Source organism: Somniosus microcephalus, chromosome 14 (assembly GCF_052327205.1).
Source record: "Somniosus microcephalus isolate GS21.2 chromosome 14, FLI_Smic_1.0, whole genome shotgun sequence".
NCBI lineage: Eukaryota > Metazoa > Chordata > Chondrichthyes > Squaliformes > Somniosidae > Somniosus > Somniosus microcephalus.
The window spans coordinates 105415471-105436515 of NC_141000.1; the positions used below are offsets into that span (position 1 = coordinate 105415471).

At 48.8% G+C, this 21045-nt stretch overlaps 1 long non-coding RNA gene across 1 annotated transcript; it reads left to right on the forward strand.

Moving 5' to 3' along the window:
* Positions 1 to 1576: 1576 nt before the first annotated feature.
* On the forward strand, positions 1577 to 7565 carry LOC147107795 (uncharacterized). The gene is made up of 3 exons (XR_015080926.1): positions 1577 to 1873; positions 6324 to 6551; positions 7097 to 7565. It is a non-coding gene; the product is annotated as an uncharacterized LOC147107795 (long non-coding RNA).
* The last annotated feature ends 13480 nt before the right edge of the window (positions 7566 to 21045 follow it).

The following is a 21045-nucleotide window of genomic DNA, read 5'->3' on the forward strand; positions in this document are numbered from 1 at the left end:
TAGAAACCTAACCATGAAAAAGCTGTGATAGCATTCTGGCTATTGAGATAACATAGTTGTTGACACTGAATCAATAACCTTATTGAAATAGAAGGTTAAAGGCTCCTGACAGTCTGGGAACAAGACAATAGTTCACCCTGTACAAGGTGTTCTAATTTACACCTCGTAAAGAAGCACATAAAAGTAACAAACATCTGCCTTCATAAAAATGATACCAAGTAAAGCGCACCTGCTGTTACACCATTTTTTATGATAAACTTAGAACACCTAGAGGAGAGACATGGTTCTGTAGTGCTACCAGCTGAGGTGACTGTAAGAATTGCAGGGGTCAGCAGAAAAATGGCTAGAGATAATTAGCTTACATCAGCAGAAAACCTTAAAGGAAATACCACTGGAAAAGGGTATAAATATTGAACTCTCAAATGGGAGAGTAGACTCAGTTAAAGGGGCAAAGCGATTCTTGGCTTCAGAGCCAGCTCTGTAAGTCTCCAACTCTTTGTACCTCGGGGATCAAAGGTACATATGGATATCCTGTAGAAAACTGAGAACTGTAAAACTGTAGCGAAGTTAAGATTTGAGAGTAGGTTCTCTGATAATAGAATTGTAAGATTTCTTTTTTTGGAACTGTTAATGTTGCGATTGACTCACCAACTGTAAATTATATGTTGGTTCTTTAATAAATCTATATATTTTTAGAACTGTCTCACATAATACTTCTGTATCAAACTCACGAACTCAATCTCTGTACACTCTTTGGTGAGGAGTTGCAGAATTCTGGGGGAGTTTTCCGGACCCTCATAATATCTGGAACATTACAATCTAGCTAAACTTATTAAAAGTGCTATCTGGAGGACAGTAACATTTTCAGGTTGTTCCTTTCCTTCAGGGAGAGATAGTCCGAACCTTTAGAACCGATTAAGCGTCTTTAGGATTTGGCTACCTCAAACTTTAGTTGAAAGTGAACGTCTGAGGAATACACCTGATCCAGGGTAGCCCTAAAGGGGCTAGGACTAGTAATTATCCCTGCATACTCTCCACTTGCTTGGATGAGTGCAGCTCCAACAACACTCAAGAAGCTCGACACCATCCAGGACAAAGCAGCCCGCTTGATTGGTACCTCATCCACCACCTTAAACATTCACTCCCTCCACCACCAGCGTAACGTGGCTACCGTGTGTACCATCTAAAAGATGCACTGCAGCAACTCGCCAAGGCTTCTTCGGCAGCACCTCCCAAACCCGCGACCTCTTCCACCTAGAAGGACAAGGGCAGCAGGGGCGTGGGAACATCACCACTTCCAAGTTGCCTTCCAAGTCACACACCATCCTGACTTAGAAGTTTATCGGCCGATCCTTCATCGCTGCTGGGTCAAAATCCTGGAAATCCCTACCTAACAGCACTGTGGGATTACCTTCACCACACGGACCACAGCAGTTCAAGAAGGCGGCTCACCACCACCTTCTCAAGAGCAATTAGGGATGGGCAATAAATGCTAGCCTTGCCAGTGACGCCCACATCCCATAAACAAATTAATAAAAACACTAGTTGCTGTTTGTTCTCACGGTCAGAAGCAAAGAGATTGCACTAAATATTTGAAGCGAGCAAATTTATGCCAGACACGGAGATTGTGTTAGGGCTAAAAAGCTACAGCTATACGCCTGCCAGTAACGTTAGTTGTAGCGCTACTTCAGAATCATAGGGTTCGATTTTAGCTTTTTGGGCGAGCAACCGACAGAGCACGCTGGCCGATCGCCCAGGACGCACGGCAAAGAGGCAGCCTCGACTTAGAGGCAGTGGCCTCAGTAACAGGCGTCCCGATGCAGCTCGCCGGATTGAGGCCAACCAATGTCGGGCCGCCTCAGTCTGCAGCAAGGTAAGTGCACGCCTGCTCCTCCGAGCCCCACAAAAAATTATTCCAAAACTTACATTGGCTGAGCCTCTTAGGCACCATCACCCGAAGGACCGGTTGTAGTGCGCATGGCATCAACAGTAAGGATCTGGGAGGCTGAAGTAAATGAAGGATAGTATATTTAGAGCTTAGGAGAAACAAAGAGAACAAGACTCATAGATACATAGATACATAGAAGATAGGAGCAGGAGTAGGCCATTCGGCCCTTCGTGCCTGCTCCGCCATTTAATGAGATCATGGCTGATCCTTTAATTCAGTATCCCGTCCCCGCCTTCTCTCCGTAACCCTTAACCCCTTTTGCCCGTAGAAATATATCTAATTCCCTCTTAAATATATTTAATGAGCTGGCATACACTGCCCTCTGTGGCAATGAGTTCCACAGGTTCACCACTCTCTGAGTGAAGAAATTCCCCCTCATCTCTGTCCTAAATGGTTTAGCCCTTATCCTTAAATTATGTCCTCTAGTTCTGTTCTCACCCGCCAAGGGAAACATTCCTTCTGCATCCAGTCTGTCTAGACCTGTCAGAATTTTATACACTTCTATGAGGTCCCCTCTCAATCTTCTAAACTCCAGTGTGTACATCCCTAAACTACATAGTCTCTCCTCATAGGTCATTCCCGCCATTCCTGGTATCAGCCTGGTGAATCGCCGCTGCACCCCCTCCATGGCAAGAACATCCTTCCTCAGATGAGGCGACCAAAACTGTACACAGTACTCGAGGTGTGGTCTCACCAGTGCCCTGTACAGCTGCAGCAAGGTATCCCTGTTCCTGTATTCTAACCCTTTTGCTATGAAGGCCAGCATACCGTTTGCCTTCTTGACCGCCTGTTGCACCTGCATGCTCGCCTTCAGTGACTGGTGTACAAGAACACCCAGGTCTCTCTGTACTTCCCCCTCTCCCAATCTATTGCCATTTAAATAATAATTTGCCCTCCCGTTCCTGCACCCAAGGTGGATAACTTCGCACTTGTCCACATTATAGTGCATCTGCCATTTATCCGCCCAATCGCCCAGTCTGTCCAAATCGCTCTGGAGCTTCCTGGTCTCTTCCTCTGAGCCCACCCCCCCTCCTAGTTTAGTGTCGTCTGCAAATTTGGAAATGCTGCATCCGACTCCCTGATCCAGGTCATTAATGTAAATTGTGAACAGCTGGGGGCCCAGGACAGATCCCTGTGGTACCCCACTTGTTACTGCCTGCCATTCAGAAAATGAGCCGTTTATTCCAACTCTCTGTTTTCTATCTGACAGCCAGTTCCCTATCCACGCCAAAACTTTCCCCTTTATCCCATGAGCCTCAATTTTCCATGCTAATCTTTTATGTGGGACCTTATCGAAGGCCTTTTGGAAGTCCAGGTACACCACATCTACTGGCTCTCCCCCATCTATTCTACCAGTTACTCCCTCAAAAAATTCCAATAGATTAGTCAAGCACGATTTACCCTTTGTAAATCCATGTTGACTCTGTCCTATCCTGTCCCCATTTGCTAAGTGCTCCGCTATTTCATCCTTAATGATGGACTCCAGCATTTTGCCCACAACTGATGTAAGGCTTACAGGTCTGTAATTACCTGCTTTTTCCCTACCCCCCTTTTTGAATAGTGGGGTAACGTTAGCTACCCTCCAATCCATCGGCACTGTTCCCGAGTCTAATGAATTCTGAAAAATCATCCTTAGTGCATCCGCTATCTCTAGGGCCACCTCCTTCAGTACCCTAGGATGCATGTTATCAGGCCCTGGGGATTTGTCCACCTTCAATCCCTTTAGCTTCCTTAACACCATATCCTTAGAGATATTGATTTGCGTCAGTTCCTCCTTTGCCAATGTCCCTATTTTTCCCGATATCCCAGAGCATTAGCGATTACAGTAATATCAATATTATAGAGAACGATGGGGTTGTGACGGAGAGAGTGTGAGATTGGTGGTCAGAGGTGAGAGGACTGGCTTCAGGCAACAATCTTTTTCTTTAATCCTTTCCAGGAGTACAAGAGAGTATTAGACGAGCCTCCCAGACATTGGAGCAGTGTTCAACTCTTGGATGGACCCACTGTTTAAAGAAGGCTAAGAGTTATTGAAGAGGAAAAGTGTTTGTAACTAAACCAAGCTGACTTTAGACAGCTTTAGCAATAAAGGAAATCTAAGGAGACGGCAAAGCCAAGGTTTTCAATAGAAGTAAGGCGCATAATGTAGAATATGCTAATAATCTGCGTGTATTTCATGGACAAATATATGTAACCTTTCTTCTTGTATTTCCCTGGATTTCCCGAATAACACATGTAAACGCACCAAAAAAGGATAAAAACAATTTATTGTCTCTGTAACATTATACCCCCAATTTTGCAAAATCAGGACTGCTTCATGTGTTTTTTTTCTTTTCTGATCCTTGCTGTGTTCTTTTATTTCCTCTTCTCTGTTTGGATTATTTTTCTTTATTTTGTTCCTTTGGCTCCCCTATTTCAATTTTTCTTGTTCTTGCTCTCTGTTCTCTCAGTCCCCCTCACTGGAGTTTAGAAGAATGAGAGGTGATCTAGTTGAAACATACAAGATTCTGAGGGGGATTGACAGGGTAGATACTGAGAGGTTGTTTCCCCTGGCTGGAGAGTCCAGAGCTAGGGGGCATAGTCTCAGGATAAGGAGTCGGCCATTTAGAGGGTTGTGAATCTTTGGAATTCTCTGCCCCAGAGGGCTGTGCATGCTGAGTCGTTGGGCTCGATTTTCAGTGTGCCGTGGAGTCGGGTTTGGAGGCGTGCGGGGGTTTAAATTCCCGAAATCGGGGGTCCCGACCCCATCCCGCCCCCAACCCGCCTCCATGCCAGTTTCAAAGGAGGCGGGTACCCGCCCACACTGGAACCCGCCTACCCGAGGCGGGAAGGGATTAGTGCCAATTAACTGCCTGTTAACAGGTAGTTAACAGGCAGTTTTTAGCCTAATCCCTATTTTGAAGGTTGTCGGGTGGGATTCCCGACGGCTCCAAACCACGCCAAGTTGGAGGAGTCAGGCCGTCGGGTTGAAGGGCTTGGAGGGGTCGAGATGTCGGTGTTCAGGTGAGTGATGTGTGCCTGAGTGCAAAGGTAAGTGTGTTTGGTGTGTGTAAAGTGATTAAAGAAGTGTAAATTACCTTTGCTTACCTTTTCAGTCTTCCTTCCTTTAGGTTCGGGGAGTCCCTCATCTCACCGGCACAGAAAGCAGAATGGCTGCAATCTGTCAAAAGTGACAGCCTGCAGCTTCCTGTGCAGGAGAGATTTCTAACTGAGTCTGTGGAGAAGGACTCATGTTAAAAGTAAAACTGTCAGTGTTTGACAGCTTCAAACAGCTGTGAAACACTGATATTTCATCTGTCAAAACGTCTTGACAGATGAAATTTCAGTCTGTGACGTCACCTGTTGCCGGGTGGCCCTTAATCGGCCTGCTGAGCCCGCTGGGCGAGCTCAACAAGGTCAATCAAGTTAAAATCACGTGGATTGGCTGCATCTCGATGGAGGCGGGACTACAACCCCAAAAGTTGTAGTCCCGCTTCCAACCCGACTTCTGAATGAAAATCCAGCCCTTTGAGTATATTCAAGGCTGAGATAGATAGATTTTTGGACTCTAGGGGAATCAAGGGATATGGAGATCGGGTGGGAAAGTGGAATCGAGGTCGATGATCAGCCATGATCTTATTGAATGGCGGAGCAGGCTTGAGGGGCAGTATGGCCTACTCCTGCTCTTATTTCTTATGTTCCATTCTTAAACTTTTTACCTTCATTGCCTCGGACTCAGCTTTGCCAGATCCCAAGGTAAGCAGTTTGCACAATCAAACAAAACGGTTGTTCACATTCTCAAAGAAAATCCAGGAATTTTCTGAATTTCACGGTGATTCTTAATGGCTCCGTGGTACACTAGAAATCCTGTAGATCAGGTAACTTGTCTCACCTGTAATCATGCTGAGCATCCCATAAAATACAGGACTGCCCTTGGGGTTTCAAGCTTTGGCATGTCCTAGCTGTCTATATTTCTAGAAATGTTTCACCGATTAAAGACAAAGCATACTGAAGGTAAAAACTTTAGTTTAGCAAGTAAATGCTTATTGCTTCCAAGCAATCCCATGAGCTTGTGACTGAGAGTTTCTAGTGCATGGAACACATTGGCACAGGGAGTGGATAAATATTTGAACCAGAGGAGGTTACAAGGCTATGGAGAGAGGGCAGGGAAGTGGGAGCTTTTGGATTGAGCTCACAAAGAGCTAGCATAGACATGATGGGCCAAATGGCCTCCTCCTGTGCTGTAAACTTCTTTAGTTCTAAGGATTGCTTTCAGTCCAGTGAGCAGTTACACTACCAATGAAATAAAAAAGATCCATAGCTCAATAACTAATTCAACTTTAAAATATGTTGTTCAATTTAGGCTGCAGTTATACTGTCACTTTCTTGTTGACAGGAAGTCATTTCAATGTGCATCAACATGAAAACGCCAGTAGGACTTGGGAGTCAGGTCCCAATCTGACACGGGACCCCACTAAAGCTAAGCTGCATCAGACCCTCTACAGGAGACCATCTCAAACTGATTGGGTTTTGCAACAGGAGGAGTATAATTCTATTCTAATGTGAAATGTAGTATAACCCACAGATATCTACTGGAAAACCACTCGTGCTTATTAATTAATAAGTAAGAAATGTATTTTGCTTCACCCCCCACCCCTCTTTGTGACGTGTCTTGGGATGTTTCACTATGTTAGAGGTGCTATAGAAGTCCAAATTGTTATACTGTAATAACAATTAATTTCTTAAAACAGGGCTATAGGGTTATATACAAAAGGGTTTCATTAAACTGTGTTGAATCTGCAAGCACCAGTGTGAAAGTGGGAGGAAGTATAGAAGATTGTGCTCCCTCCCATTCTCCTTTCAAACATTTCTATCATTTGACTCAGAACTTGAAACATGGCCCAACTAAGGTCAACCAGACCAATTAATAATACAAAGAGATGAAACTTAGCACAGCTTTGGAAATAATCTCTGACAACAACTGTTTGCGGATTAACGATCCATTAAATATTTAAGATGGCAAGTCCCATAGTCAGTCCTCAGGATCTGTGCTAAATTGACTAACGCCAAGTAGGATGATAGTCAGGGCACTATAATTAGCCTCAGCGATGAAGGATAGGGAATTTAAAACAAAACCAAATAACATTCCTGCTCTTCATTGTTTTCCAGTGAACGCTTGCCAGAGCTCTTCAAGGTCAAATAGCCTGACAACACTTGCACAAACATGAAAAATATAGCAGTGAGTCAAGGTACTGGAGAACAACCTACAGCGTATGGAACGGTATTGCAGCAGGAAAGCCATGTTTTGAGAAAAAAAATATATAGGCCCTGATATCCTCACCAATAACAGACTTTAAGCAATAGAATAGGTATTGGGGGTGAACCCAAAAAAATCGGAACCCTCATTCCATTTCAAGATAATAATGCGACCGTTTCTTTGTATGGAAGGTCCAAGTTTCTTAAATCCCAATTGTTGGGTAGCTTTTGAGCACAATTTGTATAACCATTTTTTTCCTGTTCTGCCTGAAATGTTACCCAAAATATCCCATAAAAATAAAACTGGAAATTCTAATCCAAAAGGAGAGCAAGAATTTGAACATTCCTGTTATTCGTTTCTGCTAAGTACTGTAACAGGATGTCTTCCCCCACCCCATTGAGCCAATGTGACATGTACCCTTTTGTGAACTTGTGCTCCACAATAGCAAAAGTTTGTGTAACGTTAAGTTTCAACTTCACATTGTACAGTCAAGGTAACATTGGAATCCAGCCTGCATTGGAAAAGAAAAATTATTAAGCCAGGCTCCTGTGTTCGCTAGTAACTCCTAACAAGGTTCTTTTGAATCACTGATTAACTGATTTGGCAATTTCTCAGTCAGTACAACAAACTGTAAGTGTATTACTTCATTATTGTAGTCATACACTGCAAATCTAGCACATGCAGATCAGCTGCTCCGTAAACTAAAAATATATTACCATTCCACTCTGGCTAACCACAGGGCTTTTGCTGGTATATAGATCTTCTTTCTGGATGATCCTTATCCTATTAAAAAGTTACAAGTGTATAAGATCAACCATTAATCCCATCAGTTCTGTAAATCATGAAACTAAAAGCTGCTCAGACAATTGTTACAATATTTTAACTTCTTCCAGCTATCACAGTTTTCTGGTAACCGGTTTAATACTCTAGAATCATAGATCATTTAAAGGGGAAGCATGTGCAATGCTAAGTAGTTCTCTGGTTTTTTTTAAATTGAGAAACCAAGGTGAATAACCAAGGCCAGAAGTGCAGGAGAGCACCAAGGTTGAAAACAGTAATAAGGACAAAGTAAATCAAGAAGTGACTAGATGTTTAAAAATCACTTATTTCACATCAAGTCAGCAGTTGACTGAGTGTGGCACCAAAGAGCCCTAAAAAAACAGAAATTAAAGGGGTTCGGGGGGGTGAAGTTGTTGAGTAGCTGCAGTCACACATAGCACAAAGGAAGATGGTTGTGGTTGCTGGAGGCCAATCGTCTCAGCCCTAGGACATCGGTGCAGGAGTTCCTTAGAACAGCATCCTAGGCCCAACTATCTTCAGCTTTATCAATGACCATCTCTCCGTCATAAGGTCAGAAGTGGGGGTGTTCACTGATGATTGCTGTTCAGCTCCATTTGCAATTCCTCAGATAGTGAAGCAGTCTCTGCCCGCATGCAGCAAGACCTGGACGTCATCCAGGTGTGGGTTGATAAGTGGCAAGTAACGTTCCTGCCACACTAGTATCAGGCAATAACCATCTCCAATAAGAGAGAGCCTAACAACCACCCCTTGACATTCAAGGGCATTACCCTTGCAGAGGCCCCCAGCATCAACATCCTGGGGGCCACCATTGACCAGAAACTCAACTGGATCAGCCACATAAATACTGTGGCTATTAGAACCAGTAAGAAATTGGGTATTCTGTGGTGAGTGGCTCCCTCCTGACTCCCCAAAGCCTCTCCACCACATATAAGGCACAAGTCAAGAGTGTGATGGATTCCTGGATGGGTTAAACTGCAACAATACTCATGAAGCTGGACACCATCCAGGACAGAGCAGTATGGTTGATTGGCACTAGCCTAATCATTCACTCCCTCCACCACCAGTGTGTGCTATCTACAGGATGCACTGCAGCAATTTGGCAATGCTTCTTCGGCAGCAGCTGACAAATCAGCAACCTCCACCACCTAGAAGGACAAGGGCAGTAGATGCATGGGAAGACCATCACTTCCAAATTCCCCTCCAAGGCACACACCATCCTTACTTGGGCATATATTGTCGTTCCTTCATCGTCGCTGGGCCAAAATCCTGCAACTCCCTCCCGAACAGCCCTGTGGGAGCACCTTCACCACAGATGATTCAACAGCAAAACAGAGAGCCACTTGTATACTTTAACAATATTTTAGAAATTAGATATCTCCTGAATATTAGGAGAAATATAATTTTACTAATCTAGGCTGACGTTCCAGTGCAGTACCGAGGGAGTGCAGTTATTATCAGAATTGCCATCCTTCAGATGAGACGTTAAACTGAGGCCCTATCTGCCTGTTTGGGTGGATGCTAAATATCCCATGGCACTAACATGGGAACCTCACATTTCAGAATGAGGCCCTGGATATACTCAGCTAACATCAGGCATGGAGTCCATTAGCTGAGCACTTAAATCTCCTTTGGAAAACCAAACCTGAAGTCAGTGCTTCTTGAAATAACGTTTTAAACTGTAATCAATTTGAGCAGTGTAACCTTTCCTCACAAAACTGTTCATTGTGATGTAACGACGGTCAGCAGGGCTGGAGTGGTGCAGCAAAACAGACTCTTCTTTATAACTGGCTACAAGGTATTGCACTCGAGCAGTATCACAAAAATCACAGCCGACTGGCGCCTCCCGTTAGCTTACCAAGTGGCTCAAGTTCAGTGGTGCAGAAGACACCATGAAGATAACATTTGCTGTGGCCGCAGCTCAGACCCTCTTGAGCAAGATTGTGGGACTTGCCCAAGCCCCCAGCAGTCAGTAGAAATCATGGCAGGGTGCTGCGAAAGTCACACTAGAGAGGCAGCAGAGAAGGAACTTGGCTGATAGAAAGGGACCACAAAATACCAAAGAAGTTTGTGGTCTAAAGCATACAGATGAAAATTCATCTGTTTCGCTTAACATCATCTGCCTCCAAGAACCAGATTTTCTCAGAGCCAGCAAACCTCGATTTACGTGGGATTGGAGCAGGGGCATATGGATAGTCTTTTTTGTTAAAAAAAAAGTTAAAAAACTGTAAGCAAATGGGAAAGCTGTGACTGTGTCATGCAGCGACTCATAAGTGGACTGTCATTCGACATTTGTGTTGGGAGGTGGTGGGGGGGGCGGGGGGAGGGGGGGTGGAAACGACTACACAAGAATACAAGATGTATCAATGATGAGAACGACACTGCAATGTACCCGTGTATTCACAATAATGTTTTGCACAGCTCTAGAAATGCAGTATACATAATCACATTTTTGAAACTGTACCAATTTTTTTTGTGAAAACTGAGATTTTACTGGAACTTTAAAACAATTGTGTCATGCAAGAATTCTGTTCTACCCAGCAGTAAATTGAGACAGTATTACTTTAGGCGATAATATTTGACTATTTACTTTAGTACGATCTTCTTCACTCTTTGAATGCACTCTAAGGGTCCATCATCCAAATGGGGGCTATTATCCCATTAAGAACTTAGCAGCTTATTTTCTATCCTACTCTTGAACCTTGGTGGCATCCTGCACTGTGGACCTTGGTACTTCAGCTATGCTTCACAATTCAAAGAAATAAATAGGTTTCTCAAAGAGGCGTAACTCCCGGTGCATTTAACATTTCATTCTGTTGTCACAGGTAGGTTCTCTTGAAAGAGCCAATAGCAGATAAACATGAATTGATGCAACAGCGCAAATAAAACACGCAGAAATATCGAGTTGTAAGCAGTTCTGTAGAATCATAGAAATATACGGCACAGAAGGCCATTCGACCCATCGTGTTTGTGTCTGTTCTAGGGGTAGTTATTCAGGAGTTTTGTAAATGGAGATTGAAATGTATTCAAAGAAAGAAAGGAAAGCTATAGCAAGATAAGATTGACATTTTTTTCCATTCATTCAACTGACAGACAAAAATTATACCATAGTGCAAAAAACTGAGGTGTGAGACTCTGACTTAATTCTAAGGCTAGGTTGCAGCTTAAAAGTGCTTCGACAAAAAAACTATAAACACTTAGTTGCCTTGCAGATGGAGTCAAGAAGAAGCCTTTGAATATTTGGCATAGCACAAGCGAAATGAGACTTTATTTTGTCTGGTGGCTAATGCCGTTAACACAGTGATGTTTTATTTTCCACTTCACCACCTAAAATTTGTAATAGGCCACCTAACGTTTTGTTAACAAATGAAATAAACAGCTTGGTTTTCTATCTATGTAAACAGCTAAAGTTGAGAAAATGGAGTGAGCCTTTGGCCCAGTGCTAGCATTCCTGCCTCTAGGGCAGACGGTGCAGGGTTCGAAACCCCACTCCAGACAGTCCCGGCGAGTGGAGTCAGAGCTCCGGCCTTGAATTCTGGGGTGATATTCAGCAGGATACTTGCATCCGGTGGGTGTGGGTGGCCTCCCTTCATTGCATGGGTTGTGCGAGCCCATAAAACCCTATAGCTCGTATAAAGATGGTTACAGCCATGGAGGGAACAGTGCGAAGACATGAGAAGAAGAGGAGAAAATGTCAAGTGTCACACTTTCTCTGCAGAGAGGAACCCATATATTGGCGTAAAATACCACACTGCAATTCCCCAAAACAAATGAATCTCAGATTCTACTTTCAGCGAATACATTGGATGTAGCCCATGGTGTGCTTCATTGTGTTGCCCTACTTGAAGAGCAAATAATATAAGATAGATTTGCCACCATATGATTTAACGTATTTACTCTTGACATCAAAATAGCATTTTTAAAAGTAAGGAACTTAAGATCGCAAAGATCACAGATTCAATCATTTAAGACCTGATCTTATGAGGGAGGATTAGAGTAGCCTTTACTCGCTGAATAAGCAATTTATCTCAATTATGAGGAGAGACTTTGGATGCTAGAATTATTTCCTATGCATCCATTGGAGTAGAGAAGGCTAAAAGAAGATTTAATAGAGATTTTTAAAATTATGATGAGCTTTAATAGAATGAATAGGGAAAGATTATTTCCTATGGTTTACAAATCAGTGATGATGGGTCATTAATTTAAAATTATCACTAAAAGAGTGAGGAGACAGGTTAGGAAAAATGTCTTTGCACAAAGTTTTGTTGTAGCATGAAATACTTTATCACAGAGAGTGGTTGAGGCAGAGAACATTTAAGGGGCAATTTTCCGGGGGGTCAGCGGACGCGTTTGGAGGCAAGTCGGGTGGGAAAAAATGTTTTCTGACAGCAGGTCAGGAACCCGCTGTCAACCCGCCATCACACTACTTTCCCAGATGTCGAGTCAGTCAGTGCTGAACAGACCCAACACGCAACGGCGGGGGAGGCAATTTAGGTAATTTTGATCTTGTTAACAGCCAATTAAAGAGAATTTTGAGTTCATCCTACCATTTTACGAGGTCAGCCATAGGGTCCACACTGCTTGGGGATCACGTCAGATCAGCAGGTCGGGAGTTGAATCAGCATGAAATCATCTGATTACTTGACAACTGGAAATGTGGTATAAAAGCTCCCATCTCACTGCTGTTCACTTTTCAAGCTCAGAAGCTGTTGCTTACTGCATTTGGAAGACACATTGAGCTTTATGCAGGTTGCAAGTGTTTGGAGCAAACTCTCTATCCAGTGTCACCTCATTGGAACAACATCACTCCCCATTGACAAATTGCTTTTGTCATCTCAACTTCACCTGCCTTCTATTACATCTGAATGGGTACGGTTTATACTCTCTCACCTTGGTCCTCAGAATCTGACCACAATCAGCCGCAACACCAGCAGAACCAGGCACACAAGCAGCACCAACAAGATCGCCAACCTTCTCCTCAACCACCTGATGCTGCACAGGACAGAGGGCATCAGTGCAGGGCTGGACTGCGCCGGAGGCGATACCCCCAACACAGGGTATACAGGCAGAGGATGGGCTTCCTCAACATGACTGAGCAGCAGTGCCAAAGGAGGCTCAGGCTATCGTGCCAGGTCATCACAGACATTTGTAGATTGCTGCAGCAAGACCTGCAGCCCAGAGGAACGGGTGGACACACCTTACCAGTAGCTGTCAAAGTCACCCTTGCCCTCAACTTCTTCGCCTCAGGCTCCTTCCAGGGATCTGCAGCAGACATTTGCAGCATCTCACAGTCGGCCGCCCACAGATGCATCACACAGGTCACCTATGCCCTCTTTGACAAGTCCGCCAATTATAACAACTTTGCCACTGATGAAGCCAGTTTTGCTGAGCGGGCGCTCAGCTTTGCTGCTCTGGCTGGCTTCCCACGGGTGCAGGGCATCACCAACTGCACACATGTGGCCATCAGGAGTCTTTGTCAACCGCAAGGGCTTCCACTCCCTCAATGTGCAGCTGGTCTGCAAACATAGGAAGATCATCATGCATGTGTGCACCAAATTCCCTGGGAGCTGCCATGACTCTTACATCCTGCACCAGTCTACCATCCCTCAGTTCTTCGCACCTCCAAACAGCCTTTCCGGCTGGCTGCTTGGAGACAAGGGCTATCCACTGAAGACGTGGCTCATGACACCTTTGAGGAGGCCAACAAATGAGGCTGTGGAACATTATAATCAAAGCCACATCTCCACCAGAAGTGTCATAGAGCAGACAATAGAGTAGCTCAAAATGCACTTCAGATGCCTGGACAGATCTGGAGGCGCCTTTCAGTACCCACCAGCCAGGGTCTCCAGAATCATCGTGGTCTGCTGCACCCTGCACAACATAGCACAGCAGCGAGGATTAGCGCTGCAGGGCATAGAGCGCTCAGCCTCTTCAGAGGAGGAGGAGCAGCATAAGGTGGAAGACGAGGAGGAGGAAGACCTGGAGGAGCTGGCGGTCCAAATGCCACCAGTACACAAGCACATTGCTGCCCGTGAGGCCAGGGATGGCCTCATCATGGCCAGATTTAGTTAACTTTACACAGCACAGACATGTGGCTGGCACATGCGTAGGCAAGTTGGCATCACCCCACAGCAACATGATAAAGCATCCCTACAATGACCAGTCCATTCTTTTCACTGTCACCACCATTACTGGAAGTAAATTCGCCCTGACCGTTCATTCTGCCACTTCCAATTGTGCACACACATTTGACAAGGACCGCAAAGGTACAGAAATAAGTGACTTAATACAAGAAATTAATTGAACATAAACTTCACAATAACATTTAATAAAACACCCAAGTGGCTACCCTTGTGACTCTATTTGTGTGGCATCTTTTTTTCCCCCGAGTGCTCCTACGTGGTGCTACCCCTGTGGCTTCAGCAGAGGTAGAGGCATCCTCCTCACTTCCCTGCTGCTCCTGCTTAGATGCCTTTGGCGGTCGTTCTCTTGGTTTTGGAGCCTGTGATGGCTCCATCAAAGTCTGCTCCTCCTGCGACTGTGCGGGGGCAGACTTGGCCATCGAAGTCTGGGGAGGCATCCGGGGCTCTGACCGGGAGGTTGGCAAGAGGGTAGAGGTGTGAGCACTTTGAGAGGAGCTGCCACATGCATGTCCCCTCCCACCATCATCCCTCTCATAGGCCACCCACACTTTTCTGCTAGCAAGTAGCTGGAGGGCACCTTGCTGCACATCAGTGGGGCCATGAGGACCCACGTCTACACTGGCATCCCTCCTAGAAAGGACGTCTATGTGTCTCTGGTTTCTTTCCTCCATAGATGCCCATCTATTTTGAAATGAAACCATGTGCTCATGTGACTGGCACATTAGATCCTCTATGCAGGTGGCCATCCTATCGGAGGAACCTACAGTCGCGAGTGCATGCACCACAGTGGTGCTCATGTTTGAAATGGACTCCTCCATTCTCTGCACACTCACAGTCACCGCGTTTGCAAAACCTGTCAGAGCCTCCTGCACTTGTTCCTGCAGCTCCAGGCCCGCCCTCTTCCTGGATGGCCCCCGAGGCTTAGCGTTTGCATGCAGCTGAGCAGAGCTGGGAGACACCTGCGCCCTCCGACGAGGAGTCTTCACTGCTGACCCTGTCTCCACCATCCGATCTTGCTCACCTGTGATGTGTGAGACACCAGGTGACAATACTACTCTATCTTGCGATGGACCCACCGAGGTGTGTATATCTCCGCTGGTGCTGGCTTGCCTTGTCTGAGGTGACGCTGCGCCCTCAGAGGCTGGAGGCTCCTCTGAGGAGTCCTCTCGCTCTTCCTCCTGGAAAATTGAAGGGGGGTGGTGCTCTTGATGGACCTGTGGGAGAGTAAAGACATCAGTTACATATATGATATGTCGATACAGATACCATTATGCGCATGGTGAGCATTCAATTTCTCTTGACATCAGCCCCCATATGAGTGACTGATGAATGCCATGTAGGTGTATGGAAAGTGATTCTGTCACCAGGTTGTTCTGATGAGCCCCTCTCTCCGTCCCCCATTTCCGGCTGGTCCACTGCTCCAGTAATCTCCAGGGCAGCCTCCTCTGCACTGGTGAGAATCACTATGGATTGAGGGCCTCCTCCCATTCTCTCCCTCTCACTTATATTGTGGGCTCTCTTTTCCTGCAAGGAGGGAAAGAAGAGAAGGTTGAGTGAGACAGATGGAGGAATGGATGGGTTAGATCTTTAGAGGGAGCCTATAATGGAGTGGGGTGCCAATACCAAGTTGCCTCCTTTTGTGTTGTTAGTTGGTGTCATTGCATTAAGATGAGGGTCAGTGTGAGGGGTGCTTAGTAAGATGGGGATGTGATAATGTAGATATAGAGAGAGGGATGGGCGAAGGTGCAAGGAATGTAGGCTTGAGTAGGGATGCGCAGGAGTAGGGTTGGGAAGTGATGGGATGTGATGAGAGGCACAGCAGCATGAAGGTAAGTGTAGCTTTGTACCCACCTTTCCTGATCTTAGAAGATCATTAAAGCGCTTGCGGCACTGCGTCCAGGTCCTCATCACCACAGACCTGTTTGTCACTTCCTCCGCTATCTGCAGCCAGGCAGCCTTGGTCTCCTGGAGAGATCTCTTCCACCCACTGGCAGGGAAGAGAACCTCCCTGCGTGCTCTGACTCCCTCCACAAGAACATGGCGGGTGTCATCGCTGATGTGAGGAGCAGCCCTCTGCCTCTGAGAAGTCATTTTCAACACCAGCAAACAATGTCAGCACTGCAGCCGGTCAAGATCAGAAGTGAGATGAAATGGGGTCATGGCCCCTTCAAATATATCGGCACCAAACGCGTCGGCGCTGACATCACCAGACCCGCACCTTTTAATTTGGCCGGGTAACGCGCAGGGCAGACTTAACAAGGCCCATTATGGTAAGATCTTTTTTTTCAGTGGGGTGAAGGCAGCAACGGGCTTGCGGCTTGCCACCGACCTCTCCCGCCATGAACCTGCCCAGGTAGGCAAAATCGCGGCCTGCATCTTTTAAGAGAAAACTACATAAATATTTGAAGCAGAGGAAGATACAAGGCTAAGGAGAGAAAGTGGAGCAATGGGATTTGTTTTGGATTGCCGTAGCAAAGAGCTGGCACAGACATGATGGGCTGAAGAGCTTCCTTCCGTACTGTAAACATCTATAGTTCTAATATCACCAGGAGTGATTTCAGATTGCAGAAGTTCCAATGCCAAAAGAGTTGAGCAGTCATTCTCAATGGTGACTCATTTTAGCAAAAAGGTTGGTATGATTACAAAAAGGAAGGAATCTCAGCCCTCTAGGTGGTTTCCAACTGAATTTGCAGTCTTTCCAATAGCCACCACATGAATGATTAAATTATGTGATAGACTCTGATAGAACAACGATTGCAAATATATGAGATAGCTGGCATATCATATCCCAAAAAAGGTTTATTGTTGAGATACCGTGGCAAACGTGGGAGTCGAGACCAGAGTTGGTGAAACACAACTGCTTTAATCAACCTCATGGCAAAGAGAGACTGGAAAAGCCCGCGCAACCACTTAAATACTCCCCAGACAGGAAGTGCTCCCGGCAGCCTGTCCCTGCGGGAAACAAGTTGCTGGAGGAAAGGGCCCCCGGCTGGGGGCGTCTGCTTAAACTGTCCGTGCCGCCGTGAGCGGATTATGTCCAGTGGTGGCGTGTCGCCACAGAGCTCCCCCCAGAATCCGCTTAGGAGGAGTGGACGAGTCGTGACGGTGGTCTAATGGTTCTGCCGGAGCGACTCTGAGTGGTCGCCAGTCTAGTTGGTGGGGCCGGGCGGTTCGCCGCCGGCTGTGCTGGCTTTCTGGCGGGACAGCCTCTAGTTGGAGGTCGGGCCACGGGGACCTGTTCCCCTGGTTCTGTGTGTGCTGGTTTGAGCCGGTCAATGGAGACTGTGTCGAACCTGTCGCCGAGTCGCAGCTTGAAGACCTTGTCCCCGGTTTGTAGTACCTCGTACGGTCCGTCGTACGGGGGTCGTAGGGGTCCGCGGTGCGCGTCGTGTCGCACGAAGACGAAGCGTGCCTGCTGTAAGTTTGGCGGGACGTGAGGTGCGAGTTCACCGTGTCGGTTGACCGGAAGTGGGGCGAACTGTTGAACGGAAGAGAAAGAGTTGAGCCGCTGCTGTTCGGCCGACCAAGGCGTGGTAGCCTCCGGGAGGAATTCGCCTGGTACGCGCAGCGGTTGTCCGTAGACTAACTCCGCTGCCGAGGACTGGAGGTCTTCCTTGACCGCGGTGCGTAGGCCTAGTAGCACCCACGGTAGGCGGTCAGTCCAGGTACTGTCCTGCAGGCCGGCGCGGAGTGAGGCCTTGAGTGACCTGTGGAAGCATTCACACAGCCCATTGGACTGTGGGTGGTACGCCGTGGTTCAGTGGAGCGTCACCCCGAGGTTGCGTGCTGTGGCCGTCCAGAGTTCGGAGGTGAACTGGGCGCCTCTGTCGGAGGTTATGTCGGCTGGTACGCCGAACCTTGCGACCCAGGTGTTAACGAACGCCCTGGCGATGTCGGCTGTGGTGGTGGAGGTCAGCGGCACTGCCTCAGGCCAGCGTGTGTAGCGATCGACCATCGTGAGGAGATAAGTTTGGCCTTGCGATGGCGGCAGAGGACCGACGATGTCGACGTGTACGTGGTCGAAGCGGCGGCTGGGTACCTCGAAGTCTCCCAGGGGTGCTTTTGTGTGCAGCTGTACCTTAGCCCATTGGCAGGCGAGGCAGGAGGTGGCCCAAGTCCGAACATCTTTGCTGAGGCCGCGCCAGACGAAGCGCTGGGAGAGGAGTTTGACGGATGCGCGGGAACCCGGATGGGAGAGCCTGTGTAGCGCGTCGAAGATGCGGCGGCACCAGGTTGCAGGGATGACCGGCCTGGGTTGGCCGAGTGAGACGTCGCAAGTGACTGCCGTGGCTTCGGGCCCGTGCGCGACCTTGGCTAGGCGTAGCCCTGGCAGGCTGGTAGCCGCCGAGAGGAGGTCTGGGTCCGTGAGCTGGGCCGCTGCTAGTTGCGCGTAGTCGACCGTGAGGTGATTCGCGCAGATGGCGGGATGGGAAAGGCAGTCGGCGACAACGTTGTCTCTACCGGAGACGTGCTGGATGTCCGTAGTAAACTCGGACACGGCTGCGAGCTGGCGTTGCTGCCTAGCGGACCAGGGTTCGGTGTGCTTGGCCATCGCGTATGTGAGCGGCTTGTGGTCCACGTACGCGGTGAAAGGGCGGCCCTCCAGGAGGAACCTGAAATGGCGGACCGACAGGTGGAGCACGAGGAGCTCGCGGTCGAAAGTAGAGTATTTGACCTCCGGGGGGCGCAGTTGGCGGCTGTAGAAGGCAAGTGGCTGCCACGCACCATTGACCCACTGCTCGAACACGGCTCCGACCGCGTGGTCGGAGGCGTCGGTGGTGAGCGCGACCCGGGCATCGGCCCTCGGGTGTGCGAGCAGGGTGGCGTCGGCGAGTGCGTTTTTGGTGGCGTCGAAGGCAGCTGACGTGTCAGTGGTCCAGGCTACGGCCATCTTGTCGGACTGACCTCGGAGGGAGTCGTATAGGGGCTTCATGAGGGCTGCAGCTCTGGGAATGAACCTGTTGTAGAAGTTCACCATCCCGAGGAACTCCTGGAGGCCCTTGATGGTTTTCGGGCGGGGGAATTGCTGGACGGCCTGCACCTTGTTGGGCAGGGGGACGGCCCCAGCAGGGGTGATATGATGACCGAGAAAATCGATCTCGGCTCGGCCGAATTGGCACTTCGCCGGGCTGAGGATGAGCCCGTGTTGGGCTAGGCGCCCGAACAGGATGCGAATGTGTTCGAGGTGTTCCTGTTGGGAGGAGCTGGCCACGAGAATGTCGTCTAGATAGACGAATAGGAAATTCAGGTCCCGGAGGACTGAGTCCATAAGGCGCTGGAAAGCCTGGGCTGCATTCTTGAGGCCGAAGGGCATCCTCAGGAACTCAAACAGGCCGAATGGAGTGATGACGGCCGTTTTGGGGATGTCCGCGGGGTGTACGGGGACTTGGTGGTAACCGCGCACCAGGTCGACCTTGGAAAAGACGGTTCGTCTGGCCAGTCGGGCCGAGAAGTCCTGGATGTGCGGCACTGGGTATCGGTCGGGGGTGGTGGCGTCGTTGAGGCGGCGGTAGTCCCCGCAGGGGCGCCAGCCTCCGCCGGGCTTGGGGGCGATGTGGAGGGGCGAGGCCCAAGGGCTGCTGGAGCGGTGGATGATGCCGAGTTGCTCCATGGTGGTGAACTCGGCCCGCGCGATTTCCAGCTTGGCCGGGTTGAGTCTGCGGGCGTGGGCAGAAACCAGGGGGCCGGTGGTGGGGATATAGTGCTCCACACCGTGTTTGGCGGCTTTGGCCAAAAAGGTCAGGTTAGTGAGGGCGGGAAACTCGGCTAGAAGTGCCGAGTAGTCGTCCGTGGCTCTGGCGAGGCAGTAGGTCGTCAGGCCGGCCGAACGGGCCGGGGTGAATGCGCCAGGGATGGGGGCCATAGTATTGATGTCGACGAGGCGATGCCTCGGAATGTCGACAAGGAGGCCGTGGGCGCGTAGGAAGTCGGCGCCGATGAGTGGGCAGAGAACCCTGGCTGTGAGGAACTCCCAGCGGTAGCGGCGGCCTGCGAGGTCGAGCGTGACCATGCGGGTGCCGTATGTGTGGATGTCAGAGCCATTGGCTGCAGCCAGCGTGATACCCCGTGCGCCGCGTTGGATTTCGAGGGCGGAGGCGGGGGTGATGCTGTGCTGGGCCCCTGTGTCGCACAGAAAACGGCAGTTGGTGCTGTCGTCGGTGACGTACAGTAGAGGCCCCTTTTGCCCCGCGGCCATCGTGGGGGCCGGTGCGGGGGGGGGGTTTGAAAGTGCACGGTGGCATGCAGCGTTGGGCCCTAGTGCCAAAACGGGTGTGGTAGTAGCAGTGACCCGGAGTGGTAGGGTGGTCGGGCCTAGTGGGCCGCGGAGACCGCGTGGTCGTTGCCGTGAGGTCGGGCGCGACGTCGCGGGCGGTCTGCACAGAGAGCAGCCGGTCGGCCTTTGCAGCTATCTCATTCAGGTCCATGGAGCCAGACTCCACAATGAGCGGGCGGATGCTGGCGGGGAGCTGCCAAATGAAAAGCGTGCGAAAGAGGGCGCCGGGGTTTTTGTCATCCGAGAGGGACAGCATGTGGGAAAGCAGATCCGACGGTGAAGCGTCACCAAGGCCGGGGAGGTCAAGGAGTTGGCAGTTGCGCTGGTAAGAGGACGCTTGAAATTTTTTAAGGAGCGCGGCCTTCAGATGTTCGTACTTGCCTTCCACTGGTGGATCCTGCAGCGCTGCCCAAACCTTGGGGACTGTGGCGTAGGTGAGAGAGGCGACGAGGTAGTCGTACTTCGTGGCGTCGACTGTAGTGTTTTTCAGCCGGAATCTGGACTCGGCTTGAACGAACCAGGCCTCGGCCAGGTTCTCCCAAAAGTCCGGTAGTTTAACCGTGACTGCGTTTGTATCCGCCATGCTAGCTTAGGATTCGTCCTGAGCATCGGGGTCACCAGTGTTGAGATACCGCGGCAAACGTGG